Source organism: Malus domestica, chromosome 13 (genome assembly GCF_042453785.1).
Source record: "Malus domestica chromosome 13, GDT2T_hap1".
NCBI lineage: Eukaryota > Viridiplantae > Streptophyta > Magnoliopsida > Rosales > Rosaceae > Malus > Malus domestica.
In genome coordinates, this window is record NC_091673.1 from 31,250,511 (window position 1) to 31,272,625 (window position 22,115).

Genomic DNA, 22,115 nt, shown 5'->3' on the forward strand with positions numbered 1-22,115 from the left:
TGAACAGCCACGCTTTGGACCCATAAGCTATTCCAGAATTGGCCCAATATAGCTAGATTTTATGTTTGGAATATTCTGAACACTTCTCCAGAGGGCCACGAACCCATCCGAGGTCATCTTGGGCTCCAAAAACGCAATTTAAGTCCAGAAATGTCATTTTCCAGCACCGCGCATTGCTCTTTATTTTATCACCAGAAAATAACCGCTTGGGGGAAAAATCCCAAATTTTGATACAATCAAGCTAAGTGACTCATGAACGTGCTTCGAAAGTACTCCAAAATTCGCCTTTTTGATCCTGTTTTGCTCCAGAGGAAGTTGAATGTCTTATATTGAAAATACAATTCAAAGTATCAAAATTCTTCCAAAATATTAACCAAAATATACTAAGATTAGGGTAAAATATATAATATAAAATCTACTCATCACAGTCTAGTAGCATAAGTACTAGTTATACAGTACCATAAGATGTCCTACAATTATTTTCTTATGTCAGAACCGCCGAAATCCTCAAGGCCACCAACAGCAAGCTTACCTAAAACCTGGAGGGGCGCAAAACAGAAAACGTGAGTGGGCAAAAACAAATATTTTACAAAACCATTTCATTTATCAACATTTCTAACCCCTCGCTGTAAAATATGTATAATTTTTCCCAGAATCAGAATATAAGCATATACATAAATATATATGTAAATATATCAATTCAATTCATGCTTCACATAATCATATTTATATGTATGCCATGCCAAGATATAACATAGTAAGTAATTCGGGTGAGAATAACTTCATAGAAATATAACATATTAGCCGGAACCCCTATGGTAGTCTGTACGGCTGAATTCATAGCTCAAACGTTAAACTAGCCGTAGTCACTATGATGACCTATACGGCACAATACTGCACAAGAGTCAGAACCAAATGAAAAGGTCTGTACGACAATACTGGGTGTAATATAATTATGCTCAATACTACTCTCACATAATAGCTGGGCGATAAATCGCTAGTCACCTACGCATCGGAACCATAGTAAAGGTCTGTAGGACAAGTCTGGGCACCTAAATTGGATCCAATATGAGCATATGGTGTGGGATGTGACATTATAAACACTGTGCCATATCTCTGACTAAATCACAATCACCCAATGTGCAGTTTTGTGAGCTCAACGTTATTCAATCACATATGACATCATCGATAATTCACATAACCAAACATAACTCACCTGAGCTTACCTGAGTGTCCATTGCACCACAATTATATATATAATGCATCATATACCAATTCATATACGAAATATAAATTCATATGCATGGCATCAAGGCATAATTTCATTTAAACATATTTTCTGGGAAAATATCAAGTATATAAATATATACTGAAAACCAAATGCCCACTCATTGGTATGACGAAGGGTCATAGCCCCTAAGTCACCCTTGAACACGCTCGTCCTTGGGATAAGTCTCACCTATATGCAAATTAATTATAAAAACGTTATTTAAAGCACATAGACAAAACTAGCTAATAACTTCTCAAATTATGCTCAAATTGGGTGTTTGAATATACCAATGTGATCTAGACAACTTCACGAACATCCCCATATTTTTAGAAAAAATATCCGACCACCCACGCGTCAGTCAAGGCACGGCCAGACACGCCGCCCATGCGGGGGCACATGCTTGGCACACTGACGGTGGCAATAACGACGTTAGGGAATATTCCGTCTAGAAACTAACGGTGTCACCTTACGCCGTTAGCATATTCTGTCAAAACTGACGGAATATACCCCTCCTTCCCCGACGAGTCACCGAATGTCGGCGACTATTCGCCAGTTTCTAGAAAAACTTCAAATCCTGATTTCTCCCTCATTTCAACACCAAACTTAATGAAATTTGAACCATTTTAAAGATCTCACCAAGACGAATCAAACCATACTTGTGTCAAGTCCTGAAACCGCCGGAAAAAAGCCTCGATAATCTGGCCAAACTTAAAACTCATCGTTCTTGCTATTCTGACGTCCAAATTCTTCCAACGAACCACTCCTAGCCTCATGAGGACCTCCTTAAGCTACCTATAAGCTTGAAATCCCCAAAAACATAAGATTTTACATTTGCATGAATAGTACCTCAAATCAGAGGTTATGGTTTCTCGGGTTTTTCACTGTTTCAAGTCCTAAAAATGACATATATGAACTCAGTAGCTTGTAGGGAATAAGAATATCACCTTAAAAACGTCGATCCGTGCATGAAGTGTGAGTTTGGTGCTCGTCCGTACGTGAGGGAAGGAGAGAGAGTACGGGAGAGAACAAAGAGAAGGATAGTGTGTGTGTGTGTGTGTGGTCCACGTGGGTCACCAATCCAAAGTCACAAAATGTAACATCTAAGTCCCCAAAGTATGACATAAACACACTACAATTTCAACGTCCAAAGATAAGTCCGTCATTTTACATCTTCGATAGTAGTAATTCGGGACGGGCTATGATAATCTACCTACCATATAAATTTTCATCCTCAAAATTACACGCAACAAATACATCCACTAATAATCATAAAATAGAAGTGGATACATCTCCCTCATCTGGTCTTGTGTCTCCCAAGTAGCTTCTTCTACTGAATGATTTTTCCATAATACTTTCTCCAAACGCACAGTCTTATTCCTTAGTTCCTTATCCTTCCAATCCGAAAGGGTCACTGGTTCCTCATCATAAGTCAAATTCGGATTAATTTCCAAAGGTTGAGGAGGAATCACATGAGAAGGATTTGAGACATAATGTTGAAGCATCGAAACATGAAACACATCGTGTACCTTGGACAACTCTCAAGGCAACTCAAGCCTGTAAGCGACTCGCTCGGTGATCATATAAGGTTTAATGTACTTGGGACTCAACTTGCCTTTCTTTTCAAATTGCACAACACCTTTCCAAGGTGATAACTTCATAAATACCCAATCACCTACATTATACTTCTGATCAGTGGCATGCTTGTCTGCTAAGCTTTTTTGTTGATCCTAGGCCACTTTCATGTTAGACTTAATTATTTGAACATTTTGAGTAATCTCGTCCATAATCTCAAGGCCCACTAAAACTCTTTCACCTACCTCTGACCAACATAGAGGCGTACGACAAGATTTCCTGTAAAGTGCCTCAAATGGTGCCATACCAATACTCGAATGGTAACTATTGTTGTAGGTGAATTCCATCAAATCCAAACAATCATGCCAACTATCTCCAAACTGCAGCACTGAAGATCTCAACATATCTTCTAGTGTGTGAATAGTCCTCTCAGATTGCCCATCTGTCTAAGGATGATATGCCATACTATAAAGTAATCTCGTACCAAGAGGTTCCTGGAATGCTACCCAGAACTGGGAAGTAAATCTAGGAACCCGATCCGAGATAATATAAACTGGAACACCATGGTACTTCACAATCTTCGATATAAATAACTTACCTAATCGGCTTAACGAATATTTTTCCCTCACTGGAATAAAGTGTGATGACTTAGTAAGCCGATCAATTACTACCCAAATGCGGTCATATCCATTCTGTGTACGAGGAAGCTTGTACACAAAATCCATAGTAATATTTTCCCATTTCCACTGTGGAACAGGAAGTGGCTGCATCAATCCAAACGGCTTCTTCCTTTCAGCTTTAACCTGTTGGCAAATGGCATACCTACTCACGTATTCAACAATTTCTCTTTTCATACCCAACCAATAATAAAATGGTCTAATGGTATGATACATCTTAGTGCCTCTTGGATGCATCACATATGCTGAAATATGTGCTTTATCCAAAATTTCTTTCTTTAACTCTGCATTATTCGGCACATACATTCTGCTTTCCTGCATAAGCATACCATCAGTTTCTTGAATTTTGAAATCTTTCTTTTTGCCTTGATTCCTTGCTTGAATTAGTTCCTGGGTCTCTTCATCATTCATCTGGGCCTCGAGCACACGATCAATTAAAATTGGCCTAACTTGAAAATTAGCAAGCAATGCTTCCTCTCGATCTTCAATTCCTAACTCTACTCTAGTGGACCTCAAATTCGTAAGAAGAGGAACATGACAATTATAGATGGCATTAAGTCTAGCTCGAGTCTTCCTACTAAATGCATCTGCCACTGCATTTGCACGACCAGGGTGATACTCAATCGTGTAATCATAATCACTAAGTAACTCAATCCACCTCCGCTGCCGAAGATTAAGATCTCTGTGAGTAAAAAGATACTAAAGACTCTCTTGATCCGTAAAGATCTTAGATTTCTCACCATAAAGATAATGTCTCCAAATCTTCAAAGCAAAGATGATTGCCACTAACTCCAAATCATGAGTAGGGTAATTCTTCTCATGAGATTTCAACTCTCTCGAAGCATAAGCAATCACCCTACCATGTTGCATCAATACACAACCCAAACCATTCAAAGAAGCATCACTATAAACCTCAAAATTACCGCTATCATCTGGGAGTGCTAGAACAGGTGCATGCATGAGTGAGATATACTTCAACTGCTGAAAACTTTGCTCACAATTATTATCCCACTCAAACTTAACATCCATTCGAGTCAATCTCGTCAGTGGCAAGGCAATCACTGAAAAATCCTTAACGAACCATCTATAATAGCCTGCTAGGCCAGTAAAGCTTCGTACCTCAGTGACGGTTCAAGGTTGCTCCCAATTCCCTATAGCTGCCACTTTCTAAAACTCCACTTGAATGCCTTGAGCAGAAATAACATGTCCCAAAAATGCCACTTGATTCAACCAAAATTCACATTTGCTAAACTTAGCATATAGCTGGTGTTCCCTCAAACTGTTCAACACCAATTTAAGATGTCTGGCATGCTCAACCTTAGACTTAGAGTATACCAGAATATCATCAATGAAGACAATAACAAACCTATCCAAATATGACTGGAATACTCGATTCATCAAATCCATAAAAGCTGATGGCGCATTAGTTAACCCGAGTGGCATCACAAGAAACTCATAATGACCGTATCAAGTCCTAAATGCGGCTATAGGGCCATCTTCATTTTTAATCTTCAACTGGTAGTAACTCAACCTCAAGCCAATCTTAGAAAATACACAGGCACCTCGGAGTTGATCAAATAAATCATCTATACGAGGCAATGGATAATGATTTTTAATCGTTACCCGATTCAATTGCCTGTAATCAATGCATAGCCTCAAGGTTCCGTCTTTCTTCCTCACAAATAAGACTGGAGCTCCCTAAGGTGAAGTACTAGGTTGTATAAAACCTTTATCCACTAATTCTTGCAACTGAACTTTCAATTCCCTTAATTCAGCAGGAGCCATTTTATAAGAAGTCAAAAATATAGGATTTGTACCTGGAAGCAGATCAATAACAAACTCCACATCTCTATCTGGTGGCAATCCAGGCAAATCCTCAGGGAATACATCTGGAAAATACCTAACCACATATACATCCTCCACATTACTAGGAGCATCATCGTTCAGTACCACATAAGCCAAATATCCTTGACAACCTTTCGACAACAATCTTTTGGCTTTCATGGCAGAAATAATACCATGCCTCACTCTACTAGGCTCTCATACAAATGTAACTTCAGGTAATCCAGGACGATGAAAGGTGATTGTCTTTCCATAACAATCTATCTTGGCATGATTATAATGCAACCAATCAGTGCCTAAAATCACATCAAAATCCATAATATCCAATGGCATAAGATTAGATGGCATAACAACATCCTCTATCATCATTGGACATCCTAGATATACCCGATCCACAAAACATCTATCCCCTATAGGCATAGAAAATTCTAAATCATATCCTAAAGGTGTAGGATGAGGTTGCGTCACTTGAGCAAATGTATGAGAAATAACTGAATGCGTAGCACCACAATCAATTAGTACTTTAGCAAAATGACCAAGAATATTTAATGTATCTATGATTAAATCATGATTGTTCTGAGCATCTTACAGTGACATGTTATGGATATGCCCCTAATTCTGTTGTCGTCCACCGTGACCTCTGTTAGCATGAACGCCACGTCCCTATCTTGGCTGACTAGACTGCCTCGAAGATCTTGCACTGTTAACAGCAATCTCGACTTGCTGAGGCTGTCCCCCTTGGTACCACTATGATCCACTGGATGAATGCAGCTGATATGACATAGAACCTCCCTGATACTGAGGGTCATGAGAATACTGATACTGCCCTGAGGTATAAGGAGCGGCGTCGCCTTGATAATGATAGGTACCTCCAGTCTGGGTATAACCACTAGACCCTGAAGCTTGCTGGGTTGGTACAGGTGGTGGGAAGGAAGCCTGTTGGGGTCTCTGCTGATTCTAAGGGCATTGAGCAACCCTATGACCCATCTGTCCACAAGTATAGCATTCGCCGCTGCCTCTCCTACACTCCCCAAAATGACTATTATTACACTTGCAGCATAAAGGAGCACCTGAACCACCTCTCCTCTACAAATTAGAACTCAAACCTCCATTTGAAGAACTGGAACTGCCACCACTTCTCTTAAAACTCTGGGTCTTACGAGGTCCCTGAGATGTTTACCCCTTTCCTTTATCATCTCGCCTCTAGTTCCCATTCTTTTCTTCCTCATCCTCACTTTAACTTGACATGTTCTCTGAATCCTAAAACCTCATAAAACTCCTGGTACGTGGCCCAGGGAGTCGATGTCACTATAGGACACCATTTCTTCTTAGTACCCAACCTGAAGTGACGGAGCATCTCAACCGGATTAGCAACAACCTACGGATCATCACGCGACAAATCAGTGAACCTCCTGTAATGCTCAATAGCTGACATCTTTCCTTGCTTCAAATAGGTAAACTCTTGTTTCTTACGATCAACGTACTCAAAGCATAGTGGCCGTCACGTGAGGGTGACGTAGCCATGTGCACAGTGCGGAAGCAATAAAGATATGAAATATATTAATAATTAAAAACCTAAACTACTAGAGTGCACTAGTAAATAGGAAGTGTTAGCAGTAAGATACAAAAGTAAATACTCCTAATCAGAGCATGGAAAGTCTAGGTGTAGTCCAGTAGGACAAGTACTAGTTATACAAGACCATAAGATGTCCTACAATTATTTTCTTATGTTAGAACCACCAAAGTCCTCAAGGCCACCAACAGCAAGCTTACCTAAAACCTGGAGGGCGCAACACATAAAACGTGAGTAGGCAAAAACAAATGTTTTACAAAACCATTTCATTTATTAACATTTCTGACCCCTCGCTGTAAAACATGTATAATTTTTCCCAAAATCAGAATATAAGCATCTACATAAATATATATGTAAATATATCAATTCAATTCATGCTTCACATAATCATATTCATATGTAAGCCATGCCAAGATATAACAGAGTAAGTAATTCAGGTGAGAATAACTTCAAAGAAATATAGTATATTAGCCGGAACCCTTGTGGTAGTCTGTACGGCTGAATTCATAGCTCAAAAGTTAAACTAACCGTAGTCACTACGATGACCTATATGGCACAATACTGCACAAGAGTCAGAACCAAATGAAAAGGTTTGTACGACAATACTGGGTATAATATAATTATGCTCAATATTACTCTCATATAATAGTTGGGCGATAAATCGCTAGTCACCTACGAGTCGGAACCATAGTAAAGTTCTGTACGACAAGACTGTGCACCCAAAATTGGATCCAATATGAGCATATGGTGCAGGAGTGACATTATAAACAGGCATGTGCCATATCTTTGGCTAAATTGCAATCACCCTAGGTACAGTTTTAAGAGCTCAACGTTATTCAATCACATATGACATCATCGATAATTCACATAACCAAGTATAACTAACCTGAACTTACTTGAGCGTCCACTGCACCACAATTATATATATAATGCATCATATACCAATTCATATACGAAATATAATTCATATGCATGGCATTCAAGGCATAATCTCATTTAAACATATTTTCTAAGAAAATATCAAGTATATAAATATATACTGAAAACCAAAAGCCCACTCACAGGTATGTTGAAGGGTCGTAGCCCCCGAGTCACCCTTGAGCGTGCTCGTCCTCAGGATAAGTATCACTTATATGCGAATTAACTATAAAACGTTATTTAAAACACATAGACAAAACTAGCTAATAACTTCTCCAACAATGCTCAAATGGGGTGTTTGAATATACCAATGTGATCTACACAACTCCATGAACATCCCCATATTTTTAGAAAAAAATTTCGACCACCCACGCGCTGCCATGCGCCTTCCAAGGCACGGCCAGAAGCGCCGCCCATGCACGGGCACGTGCCTGGCACACTGACGGTGGTAGTAACGGTGTTAGGGAATATTTTGTTAAATTCTGGAATATTTCGTCTAAAAACTAACAGCGTCACCTTACGTCGTTAGCATATTCATTCAAAACTGACGGAATATACCCTTCTTCCCCGACGAGTCACCGGACGCCGGCGACTGTTCGCTGGTTTTTGGAAAAACTTCAAATCCTTATTTTTGCCTCATTTCAACACCAAACTTAATGAAATTTGAACCATTTTAAATATCTCACCAAGGTGAATCGAATCATACCTGAGTTGAGCCCTGAAACCACCAGAAACCCATCGAAAAAAGCCTCGATAATCTGGCCAAACTTAAAACTCATCGTTCTCGCTATTCCGAAGTCCAAATTCTTCCAACGAACCACTCTTAGCCTCTTGAGGACCTCCTTAAGCTACCTATGAGCTTGAAATCCCCAAAAACATAAGATTTTACGTTTACATGAACAGTACCTCAAATAAGAGGTTATGGTTTCTCAGGTTTTTCATTGTTTCAAGTACTAAAAAGGACATATATGCACTCAATAGCTTGTAAGGAATAAGAATATCACCTTAAAAACGTCGATCCGTGCATGAAGTGTGAGTTTGGTGCTCGTCCGTACGTGAGGGAAGGAGAGAGAGTGAGTCCGAGGGTGAGAGAGTACAGGAGAGAACAAAGAGAGGGATAGTGTGTGTGTGTGTGTGTGATCCACGTGTGTCACCAATCCAAAGTCACAAAATTTAACATCTAAGTCCCCATAGTATGACACACACACACTACAATTTCAACGTCCAAAGATAAGTCCGTCATTTTACATCATCGATAGTACTAATTCAGGATGGGCTGTGACATGTGCAACATCAGTTTTTAGAATCATGTGGTATTAGTTGGCATATGTTTTAGGGGGGGTCCCCCCCTCCCCATAAATATTTAATAATTTTCAATTTTCGATTACAATATGTGCAACATCAGTTTTACAAAATCATAAAGAATCATTTTACATTATTTTATTAAAAGGACAATGGATTATTAATCATTTGGCATTTTGTGTAGCATGAGTGTTACAGAATATTTGTGCAGCATCAGTTTTACAGAATCTTCTGAAGTTTATCATTTTGAAACCTTTGTGCAACATCAATTTTTATTGATTATTAGATTTACATTTTGAAATGCATGTATATATTTAATTATTTATGTGCAACATCAATTTAATTTTATGTTTATTATTATTTTTTTTTGTGTACATCATGTCTGTTGTTAAGTGTGTATAGAAAAATTGTGCAGTAGTTGTGCCTCTTTATCCACACTCTAGTTATGAGGATTTGTGTTGGCAATTAACTTCTAGGTTTTAAAGTTTGTCATCAGGAGGCTTTTTGTTGAAATACTCATTATATGGAGGTGAACCAAACTGTTTATGTAGTGCAATGAAGATATTCAGACACTTCTATTGGTGAAAATTTTGATTTCAAATTTAGTTGTTGATGTTTATGTTCATGTTAAGAATGAGATGTCTATTATTTCTATTAGTAGTGTGTCGTCTTCTTGTCTAAGTGAAACTACTAGTAATGGATATGAGAACCAATATTTGGGTAAGTATGGCTCTTATGGAGCTCACAATTATGCAACAAATGAGTGGTAGAGTTATATTTCTTATGAGGGTCAAAGTTATGAAGACGGTGCATTTGAGTTTCGTAGAAAATGTACAATACTCTATTGAGATTGGTTTTGTTTTCAAGTACACTAAGAATGATTGAAAGCGTGTTATTGTTGTTTGCTCAAAGAAATTGTTAGAGGGGTGTCAATGGTGTGTTCATGTTGTTGTGCAACAGCCTAGTGGTTGTTTTATTATTAAAATATTAAATAATATTCATACTTGCAGTGGACGTATTCGTCAAAAGGAGAATAAAAGGTTTGGTCTTTCTGTTTTGTCTTCTTTGTTGGTTGCAAATGTTCGTTCGAATCCATCTATCAAGGTAAAGGATGTTATGAGAGAAATGAAGGAGAGTTACGGTCTTGATGTTAAATACCATGCAGATTGGTGTGGTAAAGAAATTGTGTATAACGAGGTTAATGGTGATGAAGCTCTCTCTTTTTGATATTTGCCTGGGTATCTTGATGAGTTTGTGCATGCTAGTGATGGATCCTTTTATGCACTAGAACTTGATAATGATAGTAATCGGTTTGAAAGGTTATTCATACCTTTTGAAGCTTGTGTTAAAGGATTTCGATGGTGTAGACCAATGTTTTTCGTTGATGGTACATTTTTTAAGCGAATATATACCAGTACTCTTCTTGGTTGTTGTGCTAAAAATGCAAATAATGCTAAGTTTTTTTAATTATTATAAATTATAGATTTGTGATATTGTTTTAAATTTCAATATTTATTTATTTTGGAGAATCAAGTTATTCTTTTTGTGTAGATTTTGTTTATTAAATTGCAGCATCAATTTATTAATGTGCAATGAATTAGGAAACAGTTAATGGATTATGAATCAATTTATGGGAAGGGGGCATATACGTTTAAGAATTTCAACTTTTTGATTAGCATTTGTGCAGCATCAGTTTTAGAAAAACTATTAATGATTCAGTTTATTCTTTCTATGTAGATTTTGTTATTAAAGTGCAGCATTAGTTTATTAATGTGCAGCATCAGTTATTTTTACTTGCATAACCTGTTTTGTGATGTAATTATTAATTTTTTTTAAACAGAGATTTTTCTTGTGTGTTATGGTATTGTTGACATAGAAAATGAAGACAATTGGATGTAGTTTGTTAAACATTTGACTTGGATATTAAATTACCAAAGAAGAAAGACCACGTTCATCACCGACTGACATCATGGACTTTTGAATCCTATTCGAAAGTACTTCCCTACTGCTTCTCATGGTTTCTGCATTATACATTTGAGGAAAAATTTAGGGAGGCAATATGCGGGTAATAAGTGTTTGAATGATCAGTTGTGTGAGTATTTCAAAACTTGTGCATATGCATGTAGTGTTGAAGATTTGGATAGCAATATTGAGAAAATAAGAAGTGTTGGCAGATAAATTTCTGATTCATTTTTAGATGATCTTCCTACAAAGCATTATTCTATTATACATTTTTAGGAAAATCAATAAGGCGAAATGAGTAAGGCAACTGCAAAATTATTTAAAGCAATGGTTTCTGAAAAGCGTCGCATGCCTATTCTTGATTTGATTTAATCAATTAGGGGAAGGTTGATGGTTATGATGTCCGATAGGAGGCGTGTTTAAGAAAAAATGGTTTTCTTTGTTATGTCCGAAAAAAAAAGAAAAGATGATCTTAGAGGTTTTGTTCAATAAGGTAGTCATTGGATAGTTAGTAGGTCATCTAATGATGTATTTGAGGTTCGAGGGGATAAGAACTCTTTTGTTGTTATGTTTGATTAACATCAGTGTTCATGTATTCAATGGAAGCATAAAGTATTGCCATGAGTAATATTACGTAAATCCGACCGTGAATCTACAAGTAATGTAAATAACACAAGATGTATCGTGGTTCACCCTAAGGTTTGGGCTACGTCCACACTGATTGTATTGTATTTCTTTGAGAAGTGAAGGAGATAGTGTGAGAGCTTTGCTCTAGATCGGAGGCTTAGGATTTGTGAGTGAGGAGGCCCTTTTATAGAATAAGGGCTCGTCCAATAATTACATATTTGCCCCTTCCTTTATTATATAATTACATTTAAGTCCCCCGAGTATTTATACAAGGTCTAAATACGAGGCCCTAAATATGGTATAAACATTTTCCTTATGGAACAAGGATTGTATCTTGTACATATTTTTAGTTATGTAATACAATGAGAATTAAGTCGTAAAATTCTATTTGTCATCAGAGGCTAGTTGTCGTAACCCTAACCAGGAAAATACCCATCCCGTGCCATTATGCTGCCAAGAAATTTGCGAAGGTTGTGCGTGCTGCCTTTGCTGTGAGTATTATTAGGATCTTGGAGTTTTGTATTGGGACCTTGAAATTTTTTGTCTTTTTTTTCCTTTGCTGCTTGTGTCGTGTAGAAGGAAAAAGAAAAAATTGCTAGTGTCTGGTTGTTCTTTTGCTGCATCCCTGCCGCAAAAAACTAACTGATGTGCAGTTCTGTCTTGTATTGTGCTGCTCCGAGTGTGTGTTCCTGTGGTAATTGTTGTACTCTAACAATTGTTGGTTGTGCCGGGTAGTGATTTGCCGCTGCTATTGATAAAAAAGAAAAGAAAAAAGAAAACAAGAAAGAGGGACTTTGGTATTGCTTTGCTATACTGATTGTAGCAATTGTGCATTAAGCAACTGTATTTCGATAATTGCTACAGCAATTAGTTTGGGCCTTTGGATTTTTTATGCCGTGTGGGTATTGTTTGTGGTTTTGCTGCTACCTGGGATTGCAGCATATTGAGTTGGTTGTTTTTTATCCATGAGGTGTGCAATGCTGTCACATAGTGCAACTTGTGTATTGCACCAGCTGCAATTAAGACCGTAACCTTCGTTGTTATCGTACCTTCTTGCGCAGTCGTGTTATTACAATGGTGAATACAAGTTGGATTTTGGATTCCGGTGCAACGGATCATATGACGTATGATAAGACTTTGTTTCAATCTATGACCCATCCTCATAGAACGTGTGTGGCAACTGCCAATGGTACTACTGATGTTGTTGTTGGAGCTGGAACAGTGTCTCTTACACCATCTCTTCCCTTACATAATTGTTTATTGGTTCCGACATTGTCCCATCACTTATTGTTTGTACCCCAAGTCACTGAACAATTGGATTGTGTTGTATTAATGTATCTTTCATTGTGCTTGCTTCAGGATATTTAGACAAAGGAGATCATTGGGCATGGCACTAAGAGAGGGCCTTTATTATGTGGATGACATGGTTCCTAGAAGAGCTAATTTGGTTCGTGTGTCACGTAATATTAATCTATAGAAGGTATTGTTATTGCATCGTCGTTTGGGGCATGCATCGTTTGGTTATTTGAGACATATATTACCTGATTTGTTCAGTAATATTGAAGACTTAGAAATGAAATGTGAAGTATGTATTTTAGCTAAAAGTCATCGTGCTTCATTCCCTCCAAATATGAATAGAAGATCTTCTTTATTTGCGCTAGTACACTCGGATGTGTAGGGGCCTTCCCCTGTTAGTACTATTTCAGGAATTAAGTGGTTTGTTACTTTCGTGGATGATTGCACTGGTATGACGTGGTTGTATGTGTTGAAAAATAAAAGTGAGGTTTGTGATGTTTTTCGTCTGTTTCATCAGATGGTTAAAACTTAGTATTCCTCTGATATTCAAGTTTTACATTCTGACAATGGTGGAGAGTAGATAAATTCTGAGTTATCCCGGTTTCTACAAGATCGTGGGATTTTCATCAAACTACATGTTCGCATACTCCGCAACAAAATGGGGTTGCTGAGAGAAAGAATCGTTATATCTTGGAAACTGATCGTGCCTTGCTTATTAGTGCGTCTATGACTTAACATTTTTGGCCTGAAGCCGTTACCTATGATGTATATGTGATTAACTGTATGCCATCTAGGGTTATGGGCTTCCGTACACCTCTTCAAGTATTTATAGAACATATTCCCGTAGTATCCACCAACACCCTAACTCCTTGTGTGTTTAGATGTGTAGCGTATGTTCATATTCACAAGATTCATCGTAGCAAATTGGATCCATGTGCTATTCGATGTGTCTTTGTTGGGTTTGCCTCCTAACAGAAAGGGTATAAGTGCTATCATCCTGAAACTCGCCATATGTATGTGACCATGGATGTTACTTTTTCTGAATCCGAGTATTTTATTCTTTGATCCCATCACCTTTAAATTACCAGGGGGAGAATACTAGTGGTGATCAGGGTGATCTTAGGTGATTAAAGATACCAGAAAATGTGATATGTAGTTCAGGGGGAGCGTGTGTTGATGACAATGAGAACGATAGGTCTCGGCAAGAAACTACAGAGAATGTTATAAGGCTTCGGTTGCCGTCTATTGAGAATAGTGCAGCGTGTCAACCAGGTCTTCCTGAGGAAGAGTGTGCTGGCGTTCAGCCAGCTTCTGCCGAAGAAGAAACAACTCTACATTAGGTTGTTGCCAAGTCTAATACTACCGAAACTCTTGCCGAGCCTGCTTCCCTCTCCCTTTCTCTAGCTCAATCATGTCATTGTCCAATACGTCTTCTCTGGATATTCCTGAGGTAAGTATTAGTGGTGCTCATGTAACTAATGATGTTATAAGTACGTATAAATTGCCACCAAGGCTTTCTCTAGAAGGAAAAGTGAAGTATCCAATAGCCAATTATGTGCCATGTAAAAACCTTTCATCCGAATGTCAAGTTTAGGTGAATAATGTGGATTCAATTCAAGTACCAACTCGAGTTGAAGATGCTTTGAAAAGTCAAGAATGGACCAAAGCAATGGATGAAGAGGTGAGGGCATTGTAGAAAAATAATACATAGGAAGTAGTTGAGTTGCCGAAGGAAAAAGACCAGTCGGGTGCCGATGGGTTTTTACAATTAAATAGAAGGCTGACGGATCACTTGATAGGCATAAAGCAAGGTTGGTGGCGAAAGGATACACTCAAATGTACGAGATTGATTATTAGGAAACTTTCTCTCTGGTGACTAAGATGAACATGGTACAAGTCCTTATCTCATTAGCTGCAAATTTGAATTGGCCACTAAAACAATTTGATGTAAAAAATGCGTTTCTTCATGGACATCTAGAGGAAGAAGTGTATATGTATTTTCCTCTGGGATATAGTAACGGAGGAAAATCGGGAGTGTGTCGACTGCGGAAGTCATTGTATGGGCTTAAGCAGTCACCTTGTGCATGGTTTGGGAGATTCACTCAGGCCATAAGAAAGAATGGGTATTATCAGAGTCAGTCTGATCATACACTATTTGTGAAGCAGAGAAATGGTAAAGTAACAACCTTGATTATTTATGTGGATAATATGATAATAACAGGTGATTATTAAGATGAGATTGTTAAACTGGAGAGGAACCCTTCTGCAGAGTTTGAGATGAAGAGTTTAGGTGACTTAAAATTTTTTCTTGGAGTTGAAGTTGCTCGTTCATCCAAAGGTATTTTCTTGTCTCAACGAAAATATGTTCTAGATTTATTGAAGGAAACAGGTATGCTTGGGTGTAAACCCGTGGATACGCCCATTGTGGAAAAACATTACTTGGGGATTTATCCAGATCAAGAACCAGTAGATAAAGGCAGATATTAGAGGCTGGTAGGAAGACTAATTTATTTAGTTCATACCCGTCCGGATATAGCCTATGCAGTAAGTGTAGTGAGTCAGTTCATGCACTCACCAAGTGTGGATCATATGGCAGCTGTTATGCGGATTTTAGCTTATTTGAAGTCAGCTCCAAGAAAAGAAATTTTTGTATAAAAATTTCGATCATCTGAAGATTGAGGGATTTACTTATGCTGATTGGGCAGGTGATGTGACTAATAGGCGCTCTACTTCTGGATACTTTACGTTTGTTGGTGGAAATCTAGTTACTTGGAGGAGCAAGAAACAAAACGTGGTGTCTAGGTCTTCAGCTAATGTCGAATTCAAAGGTATGGTGCAATGAGTATGTGAAGTTCTTTGGTTGTGTAAGTTACTTTAGGGTCTAGGTTTCAAACCGAATGAGGCCATAAATTTGTATTGTGATAATAAGTGAGCATGTGAAATTGCAGATAACCCAGTACAACATGATAGAACAAAAGCATATGGAGGTTGATCGTCATTTCATTAAGGAAAAGCTTGAGAAGAAGATTGTGTCAATACCATTTGTGAACTTGGAAGAGTAACTTGCAGATGTCCTCACTCATGCTGTGTGTAGTAGGTCATTTGGTGACTCACTTGTCAAGTTGGGCATGTGCGATATCTATGCTCCAACTTGAGAGGGAGTATTGCCATGAGTAAAATTAAAAAGAGGATGTAAATATATTGTAAATATTAGGAGTCCTTTATTAGCAAGGATATATGTTTGTGTCCTTTATTGAATATTGTTTCCTTATAGAACAAGGATTGTATCTTGTATATATTTTAAGTTATGTAGTACAATGAGAATTAAGCTGTAAATTCTATTTAAAGGATTTCCTTGTACTCATGCTTTGCAAGTTATTCTACATGATCATTGTGATATTGAGGATTTCGTGGATGACTATTGGAAAGTTTCTTCTTATAAGCTAAGCTATCAGTTTCCTATTGTTCCAATTTCTGATTTGAACAAGCCCACTTTTGATCTAATAAATGCTCCTATTAAGCCCCCCTCTTACAAGGAGACAAGGTGGTAGACCACGGATTCATTGTTACAAGTCTAAAAATGAGACAAGAGGTGTAAGATGCAGTTGTTGTCATCAGACTTCACACCACAACAAGCAGACATGTCAAACTTTAATTTGATTTATTTATTTATTTTAGTTTTGGAAGTTTATTATTAGATCTATTTTTGATATTTTCGTGCAGAACCAATTTTTGATTTTTATGCAGAATCAGGTTATTGTTTTGTATGCAACATCAGTTTTTTGTATTTTGCAATTTTTAGTTAGCATTGAATTCATGTTTTTATAACAAGGAGTTATTGAAAAAAGGCAGTAAGAAGCTTGTTATTTCCAATTTTGCAAATTTTTTATAATAGAGAAAATGAATAAATAGATTGAAAAAGCTATGTAACATTTAGCGATGAATAGATTGAAAAAGAAATGTAACATTCGAAAAACATATGTAATATCTCAAAAGTGAATTATAACAATGTAATTTTAAACATCAAAATTCATAACAATTTAAATGTTAGAAGTCCAGCTCAAACTTCAAGATGATTTTTGATTATCCTTTCCTTCAGTTGCTTGTTTTTCCACCTCAAGCTTCATGCTCCAGTTCAAGCGATGATGTATTATTTGAGATGGAATATCACGGTGCAGACAGTTGACTTCCCGCTTGATTAAGGACTTTTTCATTTGTCTGCCCTTTGCTATTGTTCGTATGTAGTGCAGCATAAAAACATCTCTATAAAATAAGTTTTGCATGATTAGCATGTACCATCAATTTTAACAAAATTAATATGCAGCATCAGTTAAAGCAAAATAAGTGTACATCTTTAGTTATAGAAGAATATGTAGCTTCAATATGCAGCATCAGTTATCGTAGAATAAGTATACAACTTGAGTTATGGAAGAATGTAACCAAGAACAGTAATTCAATTAAAACAATCAAAACACACAATTATACTTACAAGCCAAGCTGGATTGGATATTGTTTATCTTCATCCATCTCAAAAGTTGCATTTGTAGGGCTCCTTTGCATGTAGTCATTTGTTGTTTTTTCCCTTTCATTCAACGGCAAATGGAATAACCTATCTCTATTGTTGTACCATTCTTCAATCATTTTGACTTGTGTACAAATTAAGCGTAGGTTTGAAAAATGTACTAGGAAATCACTGAAAAGATAAGCGATACTATATTTAGACTTATCACTTTATATGCATTGTCATTATGCATGTTTGTTTCACCTTCTTGAAGATTTTTTTATTAGAGTTGTAAAAATTGAAACACATATCCTCTATGTCGAACACAAACAGTGTATAGTGTTTGTGATATGGATGAGGTATTAAAAAATTTCGCGCAACTCCTATTTGTTCATTTAATTATTCCCCCAAATTGTGCTTTAATGCTTTCATCTGGGCTTTGTCCTTTTCATCCTTGGTGAAGTTCATCTGTTTATCCAAAATATAAATAGTATATGGGCAATCAGGATTAGTAAGTAACATCAGTTATTGTAGAATCATATGCAACATTAGTATGAATCATCAAGTGTGATACTTGTATATGAAGCATCAGTATGTAGTATCAATTAGTTTCAATGACATTCAATAGTTTTTATAACTTACAAAGAGAATGACCGAGAAGTAGAAGTTTTGATAATCCAAATTGCGTTCTTCTTCCTTTTGAATGTAGTTGTGTGCATCAATCACAGTATTTGTAATTCTGTCGTCTCCAAGGAATCCATCCATATCTTTTTTTCATCACAATATTGTCATAGTAGTTGAACTCATTTACAGTTAATGACCAATATATGTCCCTGAAATACAATATACATAGAAATATATTAATGGAGAATTAGTATTGGAAGTATAACATAAACTATAGATTCAGATGTAAATTTTCTTACACTGGTGCTTTTTTCAAAAAAAGGTTGATGACTTTTTTGTCCATTGTGGTTAGGAGGAAGTATGTTGGATGGCTTTTAAATTTATTTAATTCTCTTGTTTTCTCCATGGCCGTGTAATGGAAATGCATATCCCTCTTTTTCCTTTTGGCTTTTTGCTTGATGCGCCGGACCATTGTTCGAGTTTGAAGTTGAGGTTGAACATGTGTTTAAGATAATGTTGGTACTTTTTATGAAGTTTGCAGAACCTGTTTTGACTGGATATCTACCTTTTGATCAAAGGCAATTACGATTTTGTTCACAGAGTTAACAGGTTCACTTTTAGTTGCAGAATCAGTATAAGAAGCTTGATTAACAGGTTCCTCACATTACTATTCTTTTTCTGTTTCAACCTCATTGATGAAACCTGAATTATTGTTTAGCTCAGCAATTTCTTCTTGTTGCTTCTTCAACATCTGAAGCCGAAGTTTCGCCCTCATTTTCTAATACTCTGCATGATCTGTTTGGCTTTGCAAGAGCTCTTCTTGTATTAATTCTTCCTCTGAATTTTCAAATTCCCATTTGTCTTCACTCGTAAGTGGAGCAAGAAGCCATTCATAGAATGTTTGTTGTTTCCTTGTCTTGATTGCTGGCTTCTCAGGGTGAACTGGCAGTTGAGGAACAGATGCTACATGTACTTGTTGCTCCTTAGTTTGAACTGGCAGTAGAGGGACTGATTCTGCATTTGCTTCTTGTCCCTAAGGGTGAACTGGGATTTGAGGAACTAATTCTACATTTGTTTTTGCTTGTTCCTGATGTTGAACTAGTATCTGAGGACAAGATTCTTGAATTGTGGTGCTTGGAGCCACTTTCTGCACTGCCTCTTCATGCACTTAAGGAACTGATTCTTGAATTAGAGCCTCTTTTTGAACTACCTCTTATTGCACTAGAGGAATTGATTCTTCAATTGAGGTACTTAGAGCCACTTTTTGTACTGCCTATTCTATATGGAAAATAACCAAATTTCTTTCCTCACTTTCAATAGTTGGATGGGCAGAATCATGTGCAATATCTTGGTCATCTTGGACTTGCTCATTCAAAATTTGGGTGCTAAAGATACTCTGACTATCAACTAGTGTGTCAAAGTTATCATCATTTTCATTTTCGCCCCCTCTTCCTCCTGATAGTATGCAAAACCTGATAGTATGCAAAATCAAGAATATGAATCAGTGTGCTTAATCAGCTTGAAAAATCAGTTTGCAAATTTACTTATTGTATTATCAGATTCTATCATTACATATACCAAAATTATTATGCATTATTACGTTTACCATAATTAGTATGCATTATTACTTATCCAAAGAATTAGTGTGCAGCAGCAACTGTATCAGGTTTAGTATGCAACATCAGTTATGGAATATAATCACAAAGCTTCAGTTTATAGCAGAATAATCATGCATCATTAGTTATAACATAAATCAGGAATATGAATCTAATTTTATTATTCATCATTTTAGTTATACAAGAATTAGCATGCATCATTGCTTTTATCTAATTTTTAGTATGCATGTTTACTTATATAAGTTTTTAGCATGCATTATTACTTATACAAGAAGTAGTATCGAGCATCAGTTATAAAAGAATTAGCGTACATCATTTACTTATACCATATTTAGTATGTAGTATCAGTTATACTAAAATTAGCATGCAACATCAGTTATACCAGAATTAGTATGCAACATTAATTACACTATAATCATTCAGTTGATGGCATTTAATATTTTATGCAAACTCATTAGTTTATATAAAACATACACATAAAAATTAAGCATAATTAGTTTTTGTTTTTGGATTTATCATTTTGTCTATTTAGTCTTCGTTTTGATTTTGGAGCTTCTCTTGGCTTTGTGTTTTTATGTTCCCTGCAACTAATGTCATTTGTATATCCTCATCATATGTTTGATGATCACCTTTTTCTGGAACATTTGAAACTGTTCTTTCATCATCATCTTCTTCTTGCTGTTGAATGTCATCTATCTCATCATCATCATTTTCATTTTGAGCAACACTTTTTGCCATCCCATTTGATATGGTTCTTTCATCATTGTCGTCATCTTTTTTTTTTCAGTAACTTGATCCTGTGGAGGTTGTGCAGGTCCCCTTACAGTGTGATCTTCTTCAGGTTCTTCGTGTTCAAGCACCAATTTTTTTGTTGCTTTATCTTTGTTGACTTTTGTATCCTTTTTGGCTACTTGCTTAGGCCCCAATACGGTTTGATCTTCTTTAGGTTATGCATCTTCAAGCACCATTTTTTTTGCTGCTTTAGCTTTTTTGGCTTTCGACTCCTTCCTAGCTACTTTCTTTTCCAATTTCCTCTTTTTTCATGCAAGTGGAGGATCGACAAAGTCATCATCATCATCTTTTAATCCTTGTTCAACTGAATCCTCAATTGGTTTTGCATTGTCTATCTATGAAAGTCTTAAGAGTTGGTTTTTGATACATTGTTTGAAAACAACACACAACAAGTACATACAGAATCACACATGCATCACCAGTTTTACACAAAAGTACATGTAGTATTAGTTTTACCTCCAAATTTTCATTTGCTTTTTTATTCATTTTTTTTTTCATGAAGAACTGAGAAATCCCACTTGATTGCTGTTGGCAAGCGTTTTTCCTTTCCTTTTATTGGTTTGATGATTTGGCTGTGATCACAAATCCAATACTGTAGACAAATAAAAGATTTTTTTATTAGAGATTTTGTATCTTTTATAAAATAATAGGAAAAACGCTTTTTTGTTAGTTTTTGGTTGCTTACCATTAAAAGTACAATAGTGTCATTGACAATTGGTTGTTTGTCTCATTTCCACTTCTATGCTCTATCAATTGATTCCATCAAGTATCTTGTTGTTTCTTTGGCCTAGTTGTATTGCTTTATGTTATCAATGGAGGTACAATTCTTGGCCAAACTCTAAGGGAGTTTGCCTGCTGAACTCTGATGCGAAAATTAACTTAACACACAAATTAAACCCTAGTGTTGTCAATTGTAGTAAAGAATGTAAGTAGGGATCATTCTGGACCGGGGATTAGGAGGGCTTGCTAATAACCTCTAAACTAACTTAAAAACATATAAACTGTTGGAAATGTGCCCTAAAACCAATCATATGATGATACTTTACAGACATTTCACATGTTAAACTAATCTAGTTTAATATCAAGGGCAAAGATTATTCTTTTAAGCCGTCTCATATAAATGTTATATGCTTAAACGATAAGTCCAAGGAATATGTAATTAGGAGAATGTAATTTAAAGAAGTTAAATTTCATGGGACCATTCTCTTTCGTATACATATCCTAAACGTTCATGATCATAGGATTGTCAATTGGGCATTGACAGTCTGTTAAGATTAGTATGTGCTGTGTCTTCTCTCAGGGAGAGTGACTAGTCTCGAGTCATTGGTGTGATTGACACCAAGACAAGCATGTAGGTGCTCAATAGAGAATGAGTCCACTGAACACGATCAACGAGGAGTTCTCATACTCATTCACATGAGAACTCATGGTTGGAATAATGCAAAGTAGTCATTTAACCCGAGGCATCATAGTTGTCTTATGGTTAGGTCCTTGATCTTTGACTATGTCAAAGTCACTCTGTCAGAAGGTGTCCACGGCATAG